Source organism: Microtus pennsylvanicus, chromosome 16 (genome assembly GCF_037038515.1).
Source record: "Microtus pennsylvanicus isolate mMicPen1 chromosome 16, mMicPen1.hap1, whole genome shotgun sequence".
Classification (NCBI taxonomy): Eukaryota; Metazoa; Chordata; class Mammalia; order Rodentia; family Cricetidae; genus Microtus; species Microtus pennsylvanicus.
This window is the reverse complement of record NC_134594.1, coordinates 49,681,735-49,700,842: the sequence shown is the minus strand read 5'-3', so window position 1 is coordinate 49,700,842 and position 19,108 is coordinate 49,681,735. Positions and strand designations below refer to the sequence as shown.

At 39.1% G+C, this 19,108-nt stretch overlaps 1 long non-coding RNA gene across 7 annotated transcripts in view; it reads left to right on the top strand.

Moving 5' to 3' along the window:
• Positions 1-19,108, top strand: part of LOC142836403 (uncharacterized) — a 151,128-nt gene that overhangs the window by 118,531 nt on the left and 13,489 nt on the right. For 5 of the 7 annotated variants that reach the window (XR_012908073.1, XR_012908079.1, XR_012908076.1 and 2 more), the window contains one exon: positions 12,325-12,611. This is a non-coding gene — a long non-coding RNA (uncharacterized LOC142836403). Of the gene's footprint in view, positions 1-11,988; positions 12,034-12,324; positions 12,612-19,108 lie in introns of all 7 variants that reach the window. The other 2 variants (XR_012908078.1, XR_012908075.1) reach the window with 1 other exon arrangement.

The window sequence follows — 19,108 nt, the reverse complement described above, 5'->3', positions numbered from 1 at the left end:
TGCTAACCATGCCTGTTAGATATTAGTATCATGAGATGCAAATGTTTGTTCACCAAGATTAATAAGCCATTAAGGTACATTCCTATAACAAATGAGACAACCATGATTTACAACCAGCCAAAAGACCCACTTCTCAGTCAAAGACCTCTAACATGGTGCTCAAGGGGCCATTATAGGCTCACAACCTGTGTGCCATGAAAGTATAATAATTCTAGAACAGCTGCATTTTTCAGTTTTTAGAAATGCTGAGTTAACTTTTAAATTAAGGGATGTACATGACTTTTTTGTTGTGCATTGTCCCATACCCTTTCTTGACATGCAAAACTGTCAGTATCAAGGGATTACAGAACTTCAATAAAGAACACCAGGAAGTGGCAGACAGAAACAATAGGCAAACCCTAGTTTCACTGAAAAACCCTGTTATTGGAAATGGTAACAACAAACAAAGCAATTAGTACCTGAGCTTTACCTCAAGGTTATAAAAATTCTTTTGTTCATGCATAATGCTTGCTTCTTGCTATAAATAGGGTAGTTTGTAAATCTCCCATCACCACTGATATAGAAATCCAATCTCAGGTGGTGATCAGATATAACTGATAAGCTTTGTGTGCCCCATGGAGGTTTTTTCCTTTTTTTCTGGAATCAACTTTGCTTCTGGTTTAATAGATTTTAGTGGTCTGCCCCCTCCTCAATAATTGCATGCCACCTGGACATAACAATAGTAAGCAAAATGTTGTCTAAGTGACCCTAACAGACATCCTATTCTTTATCATAATAGAATGATATCCTTTTATTTTTTTTTCTTTTTCTTTTTTATTTTTTGGTTTTTCGAGACAGGGCTTCTCTGGCTTTGGAGCCTGTCCTGGAACTAGCTCTGTAGACCAGACTGGTCTCAAACTCACAGAGAACCACCTGCCTCTGCGAGTGCAGGGATTAAAGGCGTGCGCCACCATTGCCTGGCTGAATGATATCCTTTTAGTAGTCACAATATCTTCTACAAAATTAAAACCTCAGAAGGCTTCAAGTGAATCTCTCCAAAGAATGTGGTGTACTGGATGAGTTATCGTCATTGATTTCTGGTAGTTTGATTTTGATTAGAATCCTGCCATTTCTGTTTAAGAAATTATAGTCTATATTTGTAGGCTATGTCTTTATGTCTCATTTTTTGAGTGCTGCAATCTATATTGTTAGTTTTATTATCATCTGATTGTTCCTCTGGAAAATGATCGGCCTTCAACAATTTTGTATCTAGAAAATTTCATGTTAAAAGTTCCTTATGTTTTCGTTGGTTTGAGAAGTTTCTGTGGAGAGTTGGTTTTAGTTTTTTTTATTTATTGTTCTTAGAGGCCTTCCTCTTTCCATTCCCTGACATTTCTGTGTTTTCCAGTTGCTGTTTGGGCTTTGGCTGTTTAAGTGATTGGATGTGATTAATACATTTACTTTCGATCTTTAAAACCTCCTTGTATATTATTGCCTTTTTCCTAATTAGCCTCACCTGTCCACATGACATTGCCTAGGGTTATCTGAAGAAGCATCAGTTGAGGGTGTGCATAGATGAGAACATCTAATTGCTGCATCTGAGAGAAATTGTATTGATTTAAAGTGTGGGAAGGCTCTTCCACTGAGTTGACAATATCTCTAAGCAAGTGGACCTGCAGAAGAGAACTAGCTTAGACAAACGAGAAAGGTAGGAAGCAATGTTTCCCCATGTATTGTCTTCATTTATTAGCTTGAGTTTCCACCCTAAGCTCCCACAAGGATGGACTGTGATCTAGGGATATCAACCAGATAAATCTCATTATCTAAGTTGCTTTTGGATAGAGTTTAATCACAACAATGGAGAAGAAAATTGGAACAAAAATGGTACCTCAAATGTACTTTTATTACTGCAAAGGACTTGAAATTTTTAGGTCTGCCCTTGCTATCCTGAATGGAATTGTTTTATTGTTGTTTTGTTATTTAGCCCAGGGAGGCAACTGATGCATAGCAGCTTTCCTCCCAGCCTCTGTATGCTGGAGTTACATGTCATGTACTCCCATTGACAAAGAGCCAAATATTTGAATTTTTTATACATGGTCGTTACTTGTGCAGCTGGCACTACTTTCTCTTGACACAGTGGCTAGTTATTTTCATTTGCTTTTCTTTGAAAATAGTAAAGCTCATAAACCCTATATAAGACCAGAAACAGACAAGTACTTTCTCACCCTATCTCAGAGCTTTTTCAACATTAGCTTTAATTCTTTACCAAGTATCTATATCTTAGGTGCCTTCTGGATACCAAAGAATTTTAAGGCTTCATTATTTCCACACACATTTCTAAATCAGAAAGAGAAATGTGAACCCTATGAGTTTTTATTGAATGCTTTAGGATTAGCAAGGTACAGAGAGGATTTGGCTTGTCCCATTACCCTGTAATGAAGATTACTTATCTGGTTTATAATTTAAATCCCTTCCTAACTTTTACTCTTTATGGTCCCTGTTCTGGTACCACCTTTCAACATCTACTGCATTGTGGTCCCTTGGTATGGTTGTCTTGTAAATCAGTACACAGTGATGCATAGTATGAACAACTGCACAATAAGATTTATTTACTATGCCGTTTTATACATACTAAAAAGTGATACCTCAACTCTGAAACCTCTGTACTCATGTACGTGTGTACTCTTGCTTCTCCTTCCTAGAAACAATACCTCAATTAATCAGTAATAAAAGTGAAAATAAGTACAAAGATACAATGCAAAAAGTATACAGAAGCAAAGCACTCCTTTTTAACTGGTACAGTGTGAGCAACTGCGCTCAAAAACAAATTCTTTATCCATGGTATAGATTCTGAGAGAACATGTGAGAAATAGGCAGAGTTTGCTTGTTTTCTCATGCAACCGTTTCCCGACTTTGTCTCATTTATACCACGAGTAGCCTGCACTCTAAGGTAGTTTGGTGCATTCATTATTTTCCTTTTTTTTTGATTTTTATTTGTGGTAAAAGGAGTATTAATATGCATAGTAAAATTATTAATATGCATATTAATAGTAAATAATTAATAATAAATTAATAATTAATAATTAATTATTAATAAGTAAATAATAGTAAAATTATTAATATGTATATTAATAGTAAATAATTAATAATAAATTAATTATTAATAATTAATTATTAATAAGTAAATAATAGTGAAACTATTAATATGTATAGTAATAGTAAAAGTATGAATTTTCCGCATTTGAAACAAACTGATACATCATCAGAAATAGAAAGGCATAAGAATGATTGCAATAAGCATACCAACAGAGGTATGATTAATCCCTTGTGTGAATCCCTTAGGGTCTCATTTTCCATATTATCCTGTCAATGCATCATCATAAATGTGTGCAATGGTAGAAGAATCTGAATCAGGATACGATTAGGAAAAGCAAGTCCTATATCCTCACACAAGTGCTCAATGAGAGACCGAGAAGCAGCATTGCCCAAACGATGAGGTTGAATAATTTTCTATTCATGTTAAAAATCATTATGAGCTTTATCAGTAATGCCAATCGTTATCGAATTCCAATTCCAAGGCAAAGTAATACGTTCTTGCACAGATAAATATTTCTTTGCTTAAGTCCATCCATCTCTGTCTGCGGTCGAGCATGGATTTGAGCTTGTGGAGTCCAGTTCTTGATAAACTTTATCCTGTTGCCCTACAAAATGCTTTGTTTGCAGGGATGTACGTAAAGCAATACCAGTCACAGACAATGGTACCTTTAAAATTAGCCGACTTATTTTTGCTGGAAGGGCAAGCTGTTTGAAAGATGGTCCTCCAGTGAGGCGCGGGGTAACCCTTGGTGGAGCTCAGCGCAGCACTTGTGCTGTCCCCGTGTTTGGGATCCCACTGTACCTTCTGAGCATGGCTGTGGTTCTGACTTGCTCCAGGTTGGCTTTTCTGATTTCACTTACGGCAAAAATCACTCGAAATCAAGAGGGGCGATCCAGCATAGCAGGTATCAATCTTGGCTTCATCTTGGACCATATTGGACACTTTGAAAAGTATAGGTGACTGGCCCCACCCACCCCTTAGATATTATGATGTGCATGGTTGGGGTGTGACTTGAGCGTTTAAAGTTTTGGATGTTCCTCAGATGATTTCAGTGTGTAGACAAAATGGAAAAGTAGCTGTGTTTAAAGAATTTTCCACATTTGGTCGACAGCAGGGTGAATCAAGATGAATCTCACCTGCCTTCTCCCTGAAGAGGATAACTAGGGTCAGGGGAAGCGACAGCAGAGGCCTATTAGAAATTAGTAGTCCTGGCACAACAACTACGCATCACTCAGAAGGACCACTTATATTCTTATATTCTAAATTCATTTTCTCCATGTCACAGTTGATGAAACCTAAGAAGCATGCATGCCAGGGTTACGGATTTTTAACAGGCCTTAGTTGATGCTTTCTCTTTTACCATTCACCTCCAAAGGAAGTAAGGTAGCTATTCTGAGGAGTCCTCAAAGTGCCCGAGTTTCTCCATTACTTTTAGCAAATGATACCCTTGCTCTGTCTACAGGACAACATAATTAAAATTGTCTTCTATATAATTTAGCAGTAGAAGGGACTACATCACACTTTGAAGTGAGATTTGGTTTTAAAGACTAAAAGAAGAGAGTAAGAAACCTGTAGGTGTGCCAGTAAAATGAAGAAAACATCATTGAGAGGACCACATTACTTTCATATGCATATCAGAATATACATTTAGAGAAATTTAGTTCATTGAGCTCTTTCTTCCTTAAAATATCTTTTACAAATTTAAGATTAATTTTGAAATAATGATAAAATTGTTTCTCAGTCATCAAGAGTCTCCTCCCCCATTTCCTTGCTCATCATCTTCATCTCTTAACAGTATTTTGCCTCACCTGAAGAAAGTCTTAAAAATGCATTGCTGGCTCTATGCATGTTCATTAAGCCCGTGTGAGTGAAAGAACCTGAAAAGTGGCTCAGTGGATATGTGTCTCCTTAGTTTAGTGATCAAAGTCAGTAGCTGGGAAGTTACAAATGAATCTTATAGTGCACTTAAATACTTAGTAGCCTGGCTCCTAGAGATACTTGTGTCATGGTCTTCAGAATCTTCCAGCAAAATTATGCCTGACACCCACTGCCACCTCCAAGTGCTGCGATTAAAGGCATACACCACCATGCCTTGCCTACTTTATTTTTTTGACTCTGAATAGACCATGTGGAGATTCATAAGGCTATGTCTTCCTCCTCCTCCTCTTTCCCCTTCTTCCCCTTTTCCTCCTCTTCCTTCCTCCAGCCCCTAACTCCCTTCTCCTCTTCCAGGTGCCCAGGCACGTTGACATCAGAGTTACATCTCATGCCTGCCCTGCTTATTGTTTATCTGTCCTTCAGATATGACCCATTTTTCTCAAGTCGTCTCATTCTTGGAAGGCCTGTCTGTCTGTCTTTCATTTTTGGACGGACACTTGTTTTCTGAACTTTTGTTACTTGTGTGAGTGCTGAATCTGAGTCCCAGTCGGGATTGCTTGCCTAAACTTAGGGCTAAACTGTGCTGTTATATCCATGGAAGATTAAGGATGCAGGAGAGGAGAATTGAAGGACCCCAGAGGCTGGGGAACCACTGCTTGGATGAGCCTGTTAATGGGATGCTATGCTCATTTTGCCCCAGTTTGTTTGCAGACGTCAACCGTCTTTCAGTTTGAAACCCTTCCACTAGCCTTATAGTTGCAGTTTATTTATTTGGACAAGAGTCTCATTGTTGTAGTTCTGGCTGACCTGGAACTAAGATACACCTTCTTCTGCCTCCCAAATATTGGGTTTGAGATATATATGACCACTCTTGGCTATATTTGATTTTATTTGCTACATAGGAGTTATAGCATGGGGTATTGTGAGCTATCTCAATGCATGTACACAGTGTTAATGATCATGTCACGGTAACTGGTGTGTCTATCACCTCCAATATTTTTTTGTTTGTGCCAGGAACTTTCAAAATCCTCTCTGCTATTGACTTGGAAACATTTCACTAAATTTTTGTTAACTGTAATCATTGTACTACTGTGTGGAACAGTAGAAGTTGTTCCGCATAATCCCCTGAGATTACAAAACCTGAATGATTTTGCCCCTGGAAATAAGAATAGGAGCCTGGTAGTGGTAGTGCATGCCTTTAATCCAAGCACTTGGGAGGCAGAGGCAGGTGGATCTCTGTGAGTTTGAGGCCAACCTGGTCTACAGAGCAAGTTCCAGGACAGGCAAAAAAAAAAAAAAAAAAAAAAAAAAGAAAGAAAGCCGGGCGGTGGTGGCGCACGCCTTTAATTCCAGCACTCGGGAGGCAGAGGCAGTCTCTGTGAGTTCAAGACCAGCCTGGTCTACAAAGCTAGTTCCAGGATAGGCTCCAAAGCCACAGAGAAACCGTGTCTCGAAAAACCAAAAAAAAAAAAAAAGAAAGAAAATAAGAATAAGTGCGGCAGGTGAGTGTAGCTCAGTGGTAGAGGGCTGCTTTACAAGATTACAGCTTGTGGTTCAAAGCCCATGGGTCATGACCTCCTGGGGCTGAATGACCCTTTCACAGGGGACACATCTCAGATATCCCACATATCAGATATTTTCTTCACAATCCTTAACAGTAGCAAAATTGTAGTTATGAAGTAGCAATGATGTAGCATGAATTCTAATTCTTATTAATAATAAAAACTGAGAGTCAGATACTGGGTGTTAATGCTGAAGATCAGAGAAGCAGAGTGCCAGCCACTAGAGAGTTTTTACTTCTACCAGTGCACAAACCGAGGGGCAATCCTGTCCTCAGACTGCATCTCCAGACTGTATCTGTCTCCACTAAACCTTCAGACTGCAGTGCTCTTGACTCCTCCCTCTTTATAGTCCTGTCTAGTCCTATCTACCTCCCTAGTGCTGGGATTAAAGGTGTGAGCCCCCACTCCCTGGGTTCTAGTGGTTTAGCTTTGCACTACGATCTTCAGACAAGCTCTGTTTGTTAAAACACAAACAAAATAACCGTACACAGTGAAATATGGTTTGGGGTCACCACAGCGTAAGGAACTACATTAAAGGGTCCCAGCTTTAAGAAGGTGGAGAGCCACTGCTCTAGAGCACCACCACCAATAGTGGTAAAACAATCTACATGAAAATCTAGCATACAAATGATAGAGATTGCTAACTGCATTGCAATTTAAAGATATTTATAAATATAAAGATGATATGCAAAGGTTCCATACTGCAATGCTATCCAAGCACAGTGGCTGTGAAAGAACTGGCCAACCTTCACGACCTGTGAACATGTAAGTTATCAGGATAAAGCTGCAGGCAATGTTTGTACTAACTTAACTGCTATTCACGGATCCCTTCAGTGCTTAATGCTATGTTGGTGTGCAGAATTGATGCAATGCCCTTCAGAATGCCATGCACTGAGCCAGCTATATAGCTAACTGACTTCTATTCCTAGTAAGTGAATATTCTCTGCCCATAACTTGCTGTGAGCATCTCTTTAAATTAGGTATTATCTTATTTTCCCAACTAATTCCTGTCCAAGTTACATACCTTGCACCTAAAGAGTTAGAGCTTTTGGCGGGAGTTTGTGTGGCTGTGCTTCATTTAGAGGTAGTTATTTAGATGTATTTCACAATGGGGTGATGCATACATTTTATCATAAAAACCAACACAAAATTAAAATTCCCATTGTGAACTCTAAGGATATCTTACCCTTGACCAGGTGTGGAGAACTGAGGGCAGGCCACGGATCTCTTAGTTTACACTAGTGCATGAGAACTATTTTTGGTCTCCTCATTAGTAGAATTTCTGTTTTCACATTTAGCTAATTTTTTAGGTCTTAAGACAAACTTCTGTGGTGTCGTTTTATTTGTATTTTTATTTTTATTTTTATTTTTTTATTTTTTTTATTTTTTTTTTATTTTTTTTTATTTGTATTTTTAAAAATAAAGCTTGGAAAAGTAAAACAGCCACACTGTCCAGTCTTACTGACTATGCAGCAAATGACACATACTTTAATCCCAGTAGTTACAATGACACACACCTTTAATCCCAGTAGCCACACTAGTTTACCATAGAAACCAAACAGTCGTGGTGCATACCCTTAATCCCAGAATTAGAGATGATTATAAAATGGGAGGAGACAGCTCTCAGTCACAGTCTCATTCTGAGACTTCCTGGAGGCAGAATCACTATTTTCGGACTGAGGTTAAGGTCAGAGCCAGTGACTGACTGCTTTCCTTTTCTGGTCTTCAGGTTGAACCCTAATACCTGTCTCTGAGTTTTTATTAATCATGCTCCCACTTCTCTATCTATATGTGGAAACCTCAGTATATAGACATACCTTTCTTCATATCTGCGTCCACCGTAGCTTCTCTGCACTTTTCCTGGTGGAAAGCATCATAAACCCAACAGTTGGATGTATCTTCAGGAGAGAAAACTGTGCTTAGCTTTCAGATGTGTGGAAAATGTGGTCATAGGGGGCTGGAGAGATGGCTCAGTGGTTAGAGCACTGCCTGCTCTTCCAAAGGTCCTGAGTTCGAGTCCCGGCAACCGCATGGTGGCTCACAACCATCTGTAATGAGGTCTGGTGCCCTCTTCTGGCCTGCAGGCATACACACAGACATAACATTGTATACATAATAAATAAATAAATATAAAAAAAGAAAATGTGGTCATAGAGGTCACCCACCTTATTTTGTGTCCACCGCAGATGGAAGTGACAGGGAAGCTCCTTGGGCCTGACACAGAGGTACAGTGCACATAGTACCCCAGCTGGAGCAGGAGATTTTGTGTTACCTTGATGATTCCCATAATTTTTACTTTAGCCAGTGCACAGTTTGGGTTAGAAAACCCAATTAAATCATTTTACACAGTAAACTAATAAAACAGTCTTACTTTTTCCCACTCTGTATTTTTCTTGCAGCTATGTGGGGTACTCATCTTCTGATGGAAATGAGCACTTTAGTATACAATGCACTCAGAAGCTCACCCACGTTAGGTTTCACTAAGAGCACATATAACTGAATGTGGTTTTCCTCGGTTGCATTCTTTTTGGGAAAATTTTCCTTAGATTTTGAAATTAGGAAAGCATTGAAATTCCTAAGATTTACCAGTATTAAGTATTAAGTGCCTTTCCATGTTTTCTTCTGCATTCCCTTGTTTAAGTGTGATGAATGCATGTCTATCAATATGTCCGTCATTTTCTCCAGAAGTGAAGAGCCTGTGTTTCAGGCTTAATCAGGTTTTGTTTTTCTCATAAGGTTGTCTGCTTGCTCCTTCTACCATAAGAAGTAAAACCATGGGCTCCAGATTTCATGTCACAGATTTTGACTTGAATGTCAGGATTATTTATAAATTAGTTAGTGACCTAAATAATTAAATTTTAGCAAATGTGAGAACGATATTGACTTACACAAGTAGTCTAATACTGCTGGTGTATGAATTTCCTACTTTGTAAATCATATGTAGCTCTCCCACAGCCAGCATCACTCTCAATAGTGGAAAACTTCAAAGCTTTTAATTTAAAAGGAGGAGGAGATACTCACGCTCATCCCATAAGCAACTGAGGGCCCCAGGAAGAACAGATTTTTAGAAAGGCAAAGGTGTTGGAAGAAGTGTCTAGGTCAGAATTTCTCGACTAGTGGGTTGTGATTCCTTTGGAAGTTGGACAACTCTTTTTCAGGGGTTGTCTAAGTGTCTACGACCACTGGAAAACACAAATAATTTACTTATGACTCAACACTAGCAAAATCAGTTATGAAGTAGCAATGAAAATAATTTTATGGTTGGGAGTCAACACAGCATGAGGAACTATATTAAAGGGCCACAGCATTAGGAAAGTTGGGAACCACTCATCTATGTCCTAGATGATAACTAGGGTTTGTTTTCAAAGCAACTAGGGAAAGTAAAAACCTTACATTTGCTTTGATAACCTGTCTACCAGTGACTGTTTCAGCTGGACCAGGGTGAGGCTTGGATGTGCTGAAGGAACAAGATCACCTAATTTATAATATATATATATATATAATATTTATAATATATATTATATAATTATATATATAATTATATATATAATTATTATATATATAAATATATAATATTTATAATATATATAATATTTATAATATATATTATATATAAATATATATAAATATATATAAATATATATATAATTATATATATATAATTATATATATAAATATTTATAATATATATATATATATATAACTTCTTTACTAACTAGAGAATGATGAGAAACCAATAGCTTGTAAGCTCAGTGTGCAGGAAACTGTATGTGCACATGCACACCATGGAAGTGTGAAGCTCTATTCTGTGGACACCTTGACTCAGAACTTTCCAAATTATAGAACTGTTCTACATGTTTCTAGTAGGAACATTATGATGGGAAAGGGGAGACAGGGAAGGAAGGAGTTAACCACCTCTAACTGCACAATCACACGAAGGGCTTGCTCTTCTGCTTGTTTCTGTTCTTCCAAGCCCATGCAGAGAAGGAAATTAAAACAGGAGTTGAAAAGCGTGTGTCCTGGGTGGTTTGTCAGCTGCGCAAGGTCTGGTTGATCAAAGGAGATGGACATAGAAAATCTGCGCATTTTCTTTTTATCTGTTTTTTTTATCTTTAAGAAGACTTTACCACTGACTTAATATATCCCTGTCTTAAGAAACAACTATCTTCTCTTGCTAAGGTTATTTTTATATAGTCTTCTATTACACATTTTGAGTCAGAACATTCATCAAGTTTTCATCAAAAATAAAAATGGCAAGAATTTTTTTGATATGACTTGTACTTTTTCTGTAAAATTCAATGGTAGCACCATCATATTTTTCTCACTAATACATGTGCATTGCATGGCTTTATTAATTTTATAACTTTTTGTGCAGGAGCCTTTGGGCATCTCTGAGGTTCTCTACTAATCAGGTCCTGGAGAACATTTTGATAATAGTCAATATTGACATTATTAGCTTATCCTCAGGCTTTCTTTTTCATTATTTTGGTTAAAACATTTATGACTCATCTGATATAATTACTATATCAAGAATGAATCTATTTGTACTAAGTATATAAAATAATGTGTTCTTTGTGATTATATCTCAGAGAAAACCTTAGCATGTAACCTTCCGTGTCAAAAAGTCAGTACCAAAATAATTGAGTAAGTTATATATTTCTTGGAAAAGTACCATCTTTTCAGTAGGAATTATAGAAATTTTGGAATGTAAAAAATTTATATATTGATAAACGATAGGCAAGCAGTATAGCCTATGTGCCCTTCTTAATTAAACAAAAGCCTGATTAAGCTTTGTGAGAAATGACTGTATCATTTTAGCTTAATATCTGCTCCCATTTAAGAAGATATAGAAAAAGTTTTCCACTTGAAGTTTTAGTTTTATTTTAAATTTATATTCCTCTAGAGAAAACAGTGCCAGCAGTATGCTGCGTTGAGGAGCCAAGCCTTTCACTTCACAGGGCTTCAGTAGTTGAACGGATGATACTACAACTGAAGATGATAAGTCCACCGTGTAAGGATGTAGTGATTGCTGTTTGAATGAAATTAGAAGGATTTTAATTTTTATGAATATATTCGTTTCAATTATTTCAACCAGAATGAACTATCTATGTTTATTTCTGAGACAGGGTCTCACTGTGGAGCCTAGATGAGCCTTAAACTCCTTGCATAGCCTAAAGTATCCTTAAACTTGGTGCCAATCTTTCTACCTTAACCTCTGCTCCTAGGACTGCAAGCTTGAGCTACCTAATACCCAGTACAATCCCTCTCTCTTTGTAGTAACAGTTCAGGCTGAGTTCAAGCTGGCCTTGAACTCAGATCTTTCCACTTTAGCCTTCAAAGTAGCTACGATTACAGGATTCTACCATATCACCATGGCTGGCTAGGATGAGCTTTTATGAAGAATAAATTAGTTTGCATTTGGAATCATGAAGTACTTTGTAATTTAGTTACTTGATTTATTTAATTCTGCAGCTAACGATCCTGAGAATCAAAGTGTGGAGCAATGACTTATCAAAGGTGAGACATTTGGGTAAAATAAAACCCAGGTCTCACTCTTCATTTCTGGGCCTAGTGCTTTTCACATTATATGTGTAATTTTCTGAAAACCAACCTAGGTGCTTTGGAAGAAAGGGAGGTGGGGGGATGTTAAAGGAAAGGGGTATTAGACTGCACCCCCTTTCTGTGACCACAAGTTTAGGAGTTACAGGTTTCCAGAAGCCATTGTTTAGACATAACGCATCCAGGCTTACTATGGCCAATGCTCAGAGATCTGATATTGTGCTAATAAAATTGTTATTTGCTTTTTAGGAGAGAGTTACTTCTGCACCTCCAATGAACCATTTTGTAATGTTGATCACACCAAAAATGTTAATCCAAACTGGTCTGTGAACATCCAGGGAGGTACAACCCGAGCTTTGGTCATAGCCTCTGCGAAAGCGAAGTGAAAGAAAGCAAGGGCTTCATCAAACCCCCAAGTTAGTGACTGTGATTCAAAGTGGAGGGAAGCCTAGGAAGGCCATGCGGATCCTTCTCAATAAACCATTAAACTTGATTCAGGCGTGGTCAAGAGGCTGTGTACCCTGAATGGAAAGCAGGTAGGTGGCTTCCCACAGCTCGCCATCTTGCCTTCTTTGAGTTTACATGTTAATTATCTTTGCTGGTGTTTGCTGATGTCCTATACGGTCTGGAACTTGCTGTATAGAACAGGCCAAGCTTGAGCTTGGACTCCGCTGCCTTCCCAAATGCTAGGATTAGAGGCATGCAGCATGTCCAGCTATTTATGTGCAGGATTAGAGGCATGCAGCATGTCCAGCTATTTATGTGCAGGATTAGAGGCTTGCAGCATGTCCAGCTCCTTGTGTTCAGGATTAGGGGCTTGCAGCATGTCCAGCTCCTTGTGTGCAGGATTAGAGGCTTGCAGCATGTCCAGCTATTTATGTGCAGGATTAGAGGCTTGCAGCATGTCCAGCTATTTATGTGCAGGATTAGGGGCTTGCAGCATGTCCAGCTCCTTGTGTTCAGGATTAGAGGCATGCAGCATGTCCAGCTCCTTGTGTGCAGGATTAGAGGCTTGCAGCATGTCCAGCTCCTTGTGTGCAGGATTAGAGGCTTGCAGCATGTCCGGCTCCTTGTGTGCAGGATTAGAGGCTTGCAGCATGTCCGGCTCCTTGTGTGCAGGATTAGAGGTGTAGAGCATGTCCAGCTCCTTGTGTGCAGGATTAGAGGCTTGCAGCATGTCCAGCTATTTATGTGCAGGATTAGGGGCTTGCAGCATGTCCAGCTATTTATGTGCAGGATTAGGGGCTTGCAGCATGTCCAGCTCCTTGTGTGCAGGATTAGGGGCTTGCAGCATGTCCAGCTATTTATGTGCAGGATTAGGGGCATGCAGCATGTCCAGCTATTTATGTGCAGGATTAGGGGCTTGCAGCATGTCCAGCTCCTTGTGTTCAGGATTAGAGGCTTGCAGCATGTCCGGCTCCTTGTGTGCAGGATTAGAGGTGTAGAGCATGTCCAGCTCCTTGTGTGCAGGATTAGAGGCTTGCAGCATGTCCAGCTCCTTGTGTTCAGGATTAGGGGCTTGTAGCATGTCCAGCTATTTTTGTGCAGGATTAGAGGCTTGCAGCATGTCCTGCTCCTTGTGTGCAGGATTAGAGGCATGCAGCATGTCCAGCTCCTTGTGTGCAGGATTAGGGGCTTGCAGCATGTCCAGCTACTTGTGTGCAGGATTAGGGGCTTGCAGCATGTCCAGCTACTTGTGTTCAGGATTAGAGGCTTGCAGCATGTCCAGCTATTTATGTGCAGGATTAGAGGCATGCAGCATGTCCAGCTATTTATGTGCAGGATTAGGGGCTTGCAGCATGTCCAGCTACTTGTGTTCAGGATTAGAGGCATGCAGCATGTCCAGCTATTTATGTGCAGGATTAGGGGCTTGCAGCATGTCCAGCTCCTTGTGTGCAGCATTAGGGGCTTGCAGCATGTCCAGCTACTTGTGTGCAGGATTAGAGGTGTAGATCATGTCCAGCTCCTCCTGCTGCTGCAGTTATATCAACAACAGAATGTCGTGGTCTCCTGGAATTGGTCCTTGAAGATTTACACAAGGACTATATGTGTGAATTAGCCTTTAGCAAGAAAGATGTAAGGGCCTCCCATTTTTTCCAGCTATCTTAGAATTCTCGTACTCCTCATTTTTTAGAAGGAAAGATGTCAATTTCCAAGGAAAAGGATAAGTTGAGTGGTGTCGTGTGCTAAACAGGAAGTTATCCAGAAATAATTATCAATTAGTGTTTAGTGGTTTGTGCCATGGGACAATGGTCTGGACCCTGTCACTTGTATTTTAAATAAATGCTGTTTGACCAGTAACCAGGCAGGAAGTATAGGCAGGGCAACCAGGCAGGAAGTAGAGGTGAAACAACAAGAATTCTGAGAAGAGGGAAGTTTCAGTCTGCAGTCTTCCTCCAGACACAGAGGAAGCCAGACACAGCAAGCAAGATGTGATTGCCTTGTCAAGAAAGGTACCAAGCCACATGGCTAACACAGACAAGTCTTATGGGCTAATATAAGTTATAAGAGTTAATAAGAATCCTGAACTACTAGGCCAGTCCGTTTATAATTAATGTAGGTCTCTATGTGTTTACTTGGAACTAAGTAGATGTGTGACCTGGTAGGACACAAACCTCAGTCAACAGAATGATGTGCCAATGTGGGGCTGACCAAATCCACTTTAAAGCCTTAAAGAGCTTGGGAAGTTATTCTAGATAGAAAATAATAGAGTTAAACACAGCTGATAGCAGCACTTTCTCAGGTAGGCTCTGCTTGCTAGAGGCAAGCTTCCTGGGGTTGGAGAGATGGCTCAGTGGTTAGAGCATTGCCTGCTCTTCCAAAGGTCCTGAGTTCGAGTCCTAGCAAACACAAGGTGGCTCACAGCCATCTGTAATGGGGTCTGGTGCCCTCTTGTGGCCTGCAGGCATACACACAGACAGAATATTGTATACATAATAAATAAATAAATATTTGACAAAAAAAAAAGAGAGGCTTTCTGACTCAGCTTTAGCTGCAAACCTTAAATGGTATTGATGAAAAGCTGACTGCATGCTTTTTGGTGGTGGTAGAGACCTTTAAACACCATACATTTGTGGCAATAAATATGACTCCAGCCAGTACTTCTGCCATGAGGCAAGACTCTCAGAATAAAGCTAAGGAATGGGCTGGAACCAGCAGTCAAAGCCATGGCTTTAATCCTAGCCATATTGCTGTACACGTGTTAAGGGCTGACCACTTGGGATTGGATAACCTATCTGGATGCTCGTTCTTGGGAAAAACTGATTCGCCCTCTGTCAGCCACAGTGAGTTGTGCTTAGCTCTTCTCTCCATCGAGGGGTGGGGCTTTGTCAAATTAAAATTCTAATTACATTAAATTTAAATGAAATTTAAAGTTCTAATTGAATTAAGATCAAATCAAATTAAATTCTAATTACGTTAAATAAAAATTAAATCAAGGTTCTAATGACAATGAAATCAAATCAAAAATTCTAATTACGTTAAATTAATTTTTATTTAGTGGAATTAGAATTTTAATTTCATTTGATTTCTTTTGTAATGAGAATTTTAATTTAAGTTCTAATTACAATAAAATCAAATCAAAAATTCTAATTAAATTAAAATTAAAGTTCTAATTGCATTAAAATCAAATTAAAATTCTAATTACATTAAATAAAAATTACTAAAGTTCTAATTGCATCAAAATGAAATTAAAATTCTGATTACATTAAATTAAAATTAAAGTTTTATCTCCCTCATGCGCATTGGCATGTCGACTGGTGGCATCACTATGCAAGTCTTGTTTAGGTAACTGTATTGTTGAGATTTCACAGGTACAGTTTTTCTGTCATGTGTAGAAGATACTAGCAACAAGTGTCCTGGGTCATCTGGTTCTTCCCATCTTCCTCCTCTTCCATGTTTTTCTGGGCCTTAGGAGTAGGAGTTACATTGTAGGAAAACCAGTTGGGGCTGAGCACCTGTGGTCACATATTCTCTCCATGTGGACCTGTTGTATATCTCTATAATGTTCTTTACTACAAAAGAAGGGTTTTCTTGTGGAGGGGTTGAGAGTTACGCTTATCTTTGGGTATAAGAGTAAGCATTTAGAGTATTGTTAGAAAGTATATTGATTTTGGCAATTGTTGGTTCTCCCCTAGGGTCTCGAACCTCTCTAGCCATAGATATTGGCTAAGTTTATAGTACTGGGTGTGCATTCCCTCCTATTGAGTAGACCTTAAGTTCTATTAGACAGATGTTGGTCATTCCCGTGATAAAGTGCCCTTGTGTTGTTATTGTACCATGGGGGTATCTTGTCAGAAAGGTATCACTGAGGTTCCTAAGTTTTTTTTTTAAATATTTATTTATATATTTATTATGTATACAATATTCTAATTTTATATTTAATTATTTATGTATTATATACACAATATTCTAATTTTTATATTGATTTATTATGGATACAATATTCTGATTTTTATATTTACTTATGATGTATACGTTATTCTGATTTTTATATTTATTTATTATGTATACGATATTCTGTCCGCGTGCATGTCTGCAGGCCAGCAGATGGCACCAGACCTCATTACAGATGGTTCTGAGCCACATGTGGTTGGTAGGACTCGAACTCAGGACCTTTGGAAGAGCAGGCAATGCTCTAACCACTGAGCCATCTCTCCAGCCCCCAAGGTTCCTAAGTTTTATAGCTGGGTAGGAATGTTGATTTCTCTTTTCCTTTGGCAGCTTGCATAGCATCTTCAGGTACTACTCGAGCTAGGCCTCGGGAAGGAGGCTTGCAGGTCAGTTCCAACTCTATTTCCCCGAGGTCTATGTCTGAAATGTGTAGCATCTTTAACAAAGGCACTGAAACTATATCAATAGCTATGTCAAAATGGAAGAGAATTTTCCAATAATAAAAATATTGGGAAAGTTACAGTAAGTAAGGTTTTTTGGACTGTATAAACACTAAATTTCTGGATGTCAAGCAGCAGTTTTATGTTGAGGTATAGCAACTTAATATTAGGGGATCCTGGAAAAGTGACTAAAAGTTTGTACAGTTGAAGCACAGACAAATGCAGTCACCTTTAAAATGTGTAAACTCGTGATGAAACATTTGAGTACTGAGACTGTGACTCAGTGTAGAGTATTTGTTTAGTATGGGTGAGACACGGGCTTTGTTCCTGATATCCCCCAACAGTCCTTCGGTCTTCCTTTTGGTGCTTAAATTGATTTTCTTTTACGCGACCCCAGTATGACCCTGGTCTGACCTGTGTGTGACCCCAGTCTGACCTCTGTGTGACCCCAGTCTGACCTCTGTATGACCCCAGTCTGACCTGTGTGACCCCAGTCTGACCCCAGTATGACCCCAGTCTGACCTCTGTGTGACCCCAGTCTGACCTGTGTGACCCCAGTCTGACCTGTGTGACCCCAGTCTGACCTGTGTGTGACCCCAGTCTGACCCCCGTGTGACCCCAGTCTGACCCCCGTGTGACCCCAGTCTGACCTGTGTGACCCCAGTCTGACCTGTGTACCCCAGTCTGACCTGTGTGACCCCAGTCTGACCTGTGTGACCCCAGTCTGACCTGTGTGACCCCAGTCTGACCCGTGTGTGACCCCAGTCTGACCCCCGTGTGACCCCAGTCTGACCTGTGTGACCCCAGTCTGACCTGTGTGACCCCAGTCTGACCTGTGTGACCCCAGTCTGACCTCTGTGTGACCCCAGTCTGTCCATTATTGAGAGAGGAGTGCTGCAGTCTCCTACTCTTACTGTGGTTTCGGGCATAAATTTATTTCTAGTGATGTGGGTGCTTTTATATTACTGAAATTTATATTTGGTATTGATACTTCATCCTGATGATATATTCCTGCTGTGAGTATAAAGTATTTGCTGCTCTTAATATTCTTTCTTAATACTGTATCTTTTGTGTTTTTATTATTATGCGGTGAGGGTTTCTGTTTCAGTCTATTTGGTGTTCTGTATGCTTCTTTTACCTTAATAGGAATATCATTTTTTAGGTTGGGAAAGATTTATTCTCTAATTTTGTTGAATCCTTTTCCTCCATTACAGTTTTCAAGTCTTGAAATCTTTCCATTACCAGTTTGATTGCTTTTTCTTGGTTTCCTTTCCCAGGGATTCTTTGATAGATTTCTCATTTCTTCAGAGTTGTTGTTATTCTTCTCATCCTTTTGTTTGAAGTTGTTTTTTTACATTCTTTTTGATGGTCCCTATATTTTTCATAATTTTATGTTTAAAGTCTATTTCTTGTACTACCTCTGGATTAGGGTGTTCAAATTCTCCTGTTGTATATTCCCTGGCTTCTCATACTATCATGCTGTCTTTCAAATTGTTGGAGGTATTCTTACATAAATGCATGCACATTTGTACCAATCCTGTTAGGAGAGTCTTGCCTGCTTGGTATGGTCTTTGCTGCGGCTATCTCTGTGCTTGTGGTTTTTTCTTGGTCTGTCTTCTCTTAGTTTTCTCAGCTCTGGAGTCTCTTATATCTACTCCACCCTGGAGTAGACTGTGGTGATGGACATCAACACATTCCAGATGGATAGGAGTCCTTGGTGGCAAGCTAGGATGGGATAGAGTATTTTTGCATTCATGTTCAATATTGAGATTAGTTTTTTATTCTCTTCCTCGGTTGATTCTTTTTGTTTTTGCGACAATCTTACTGCATAGTCATAAAAAGAGTTTTGGCAATGTTCCTTCTGTTTATATTATGTGCAGCACTTAGAAGAGTAGGGAAGTTGTAATGGAATTCTTCATTAACACCATTTGTCCTGGGATATTTTGTTTGCTTTTTACGGGAGCTTCTTTTTCCTTTAAGAGTATATACATATTGAAATTGTTCACCTAGGCATTATTTAATTGATGTAAATGGTACCCACCCAGAAAAGTGTCCATTTCATTTATGTTTTACAATTCTGTGCAGTACTGGTTTTTTTGGTATGATCTAAGAATTCTGTGGATTTCCGTAGTGTCTGTATCCCTTTTCATTTCTGATTGTGTTGCTTTGGATGTTTATTCTCATCTTTAATAGGTTGCATA